At 50.4% G+C, this 2,256-nt stretch overlaps 1 non-coding gene across 1 annotated transcript; it reads left to right on the forward strand.

The window, feature by feature from the left end:
* The first annotated feature begins 557 nt into the window (after positions 1–557).
* TRNAN-GUU (transfer RNA asparagine (anticodon GUU)) lies at positions 558–631 on the forward strand. Its single transcript has one exon. It is a non-coding gene; the product is annotated as a tRNA-Asn (tRNA).
* Positions 632–2,256: the final 1,625 nt, after the last annotated feature.

The following is a 2,256-nucleotide window of genomic DNA, read 5'->3' on the forward strand; positions in this document are numbered from 1 at the left end:
AGAAATGATATGCACAGGTGCGTGATGTCATGATTTGCCATGATTTTGTCATTGTGGCCCCTCCCCTACTACCAGGTTAAAGACGATCCAGCGGAACCGGAGAACAGGGGCGCCTTCCCATAGAGATTGCAGTGTAGCCAGCTGCTGGGGTCCTGGACTGATCAAGACTGACGGAAACTACAGCATCAGCCGCCAGTGCCAACCTGGGTAGCTCAAACCCGACCATCATAGGTCACTCAGCTGTACGTCGCCCCGTCCGCATACTGCTCTGCAGTGACTTCGTCACTAAGGCTGCAGCCACTGTTGGCACCGGTGGAGCCACGGCGGAGGGCGTAGAAAGGACTGGGAGATGCTCTCTTAAACGGACCTCTGCTACTGACAGGTCAGTCTTCTGTGGGTGACTGGGGCATGTCTCTTATCACTGAATGCTAAATTCATGCAATGTTCATGTCTGCAGGTCTTCCAGCTGCAGGAAGTACAGGTACTATGTACACTTAGGGATTTCCGGCACAGCCTCTGCTGCTGTTAAAGACCTGACACTGGCACAGTCTTCACCTGTCTCTGTGGCGCAATCGGTTAGCGCGTTCGGCTGTTAACCGAAAGGTTGGTGGTTCAAGCCCACCCAGGGACGTTAACATTTTACTCCTTCTCCGGCTACAGGATTGTCCTGTAACATGTCTCTAAATGCATTTAACAAGATTCTTTATTATTTAAAACCAGTAATCGGATCTAAGAGCATATTAATTACCGTTAGTCATTCACAGTGACTTATAGCTAGAATTAGTAACATGAATACATAAAGGGGGTAATTCCAAGTTGATCGCAGCAGGATTTTTGTTAGCAATTGGGCAAAACCATGTGCACTGCAGGGGAGGCAGATATAACATGTGCAGAGAGTGTTAGATTTGGGTGGGGTGTGTTCAATCTGCAATCTAATTTGCAGTGTAAGAATAAAGCAGCCAGTATTTACCCTGCACAGAAACAAAATAACCCACCCAAATCTAACCCTTTCTAGATATGTTATATCTGCCTCCCCTGCAGTGCACATGGTTTTGCCCAATTGCTATCAAAAATCCTGCTGCGATCAACTTGGGATTACCCCCAAAGTGCAAAGTCAGGGATTCACGTAGATTTCAGGCTGCTTGAATGTAATACTTCAAGATAACTCCTCATTCCTATAGGACTTCTAAAGGAAACGTGAAACCAATGAAGTAATTGGTTTTAGTGATATATTGCAACAGATATTAATGGATTAATGCTCACAAAAAAATGTATCTGGAGAATCCATCCCGCTACCTCTCGCATGCTAAGCGAGCGCTCTACCATTTGAGCTAATTCCCCACTGCTCAGACAGTTGCTGGTGCAGGGAACACAGAGGAAGATTCGGGGGGCTGGGGGGGGGGGGGGGGCACTTGCCCTACTGCCATTTTCAGGCATTTTTTTACATTATTATTATTATTATTATTATTATTATTTTTCTTTTTTTTGGCAATTGCTGCTGCGCCCACTGCAGGTCTTTAAGAAATGACCACAGCACTGGGAGGTATGAATTACTGAACCCACCTGGCACCTGTCCGGCGAGGTAAAGTGGCTGAAACGTGCGCTGCTGCCTGACGCTAACAGTGCAGAGAGATCAGCTCAGTTACCGCACCGCGTATATAGGCTGCCCTGTCCTGACACAGCATTCCTGCGGCACTACCATCTGGCTGTCATCCCGCCTTCTCCTTCTCCTCTTGTGGTGGAAATCAACAAGAATCTGAAAATAAGAAGAGCCATATGGAGCAACCTGTTGGCCCAGAAGCTAGAATTTAAGGAGTGGGGGTGTTGCTGCAGGGAGACGGGTCAGGATGGTGGTGCTGCAGGGAGACAGGGCAGGATGGTGGCGCTGCCGGGAGACAGGGCAAGAGAGTGGCGCTGCCGGGAGACAGGGCAGGATGGTGGCGCTGCCGGGAGACAGGGCAGGATGGTGGCGCTTGAAGGGAGTCAGGCCAGGATGAAGGGACTTAGGCCAGGATGGTGCTGCAGACAGGGCAGGATGGTGGCACTGGAAGGAGACAGGGCAGGATGGTGGCACTGGAAGGAGACAGGGCAGGATGGTGGCACTGGAAGGAGACAGGGCAGGATGGTGGCACTTGGAAGGAGACAGGGCAGAATGGTGGAACTGGAAGGAGACAGGGCAGGATGGTGGCACTGGAAGGAGACAGGGCAGGATGGTGGCACTGGAAGGAGACAGGGCAGAATGGTGGCACTGGAAGG

This window comes from Pseudophryne corroboree, chromosome 8 (assembly GCF_028390025.1).
Source record: "Pseudophryne corroboree isolate aPseCor3 chromosome 8, aPseCor3.hap2, whole genome shotgun sequence".
NCBI lineage: Eukaryota > Metazoa > Chordata > Amphibia > Anura > Myobatrachidae > Pseudophryne > Pseudophryne corroboree.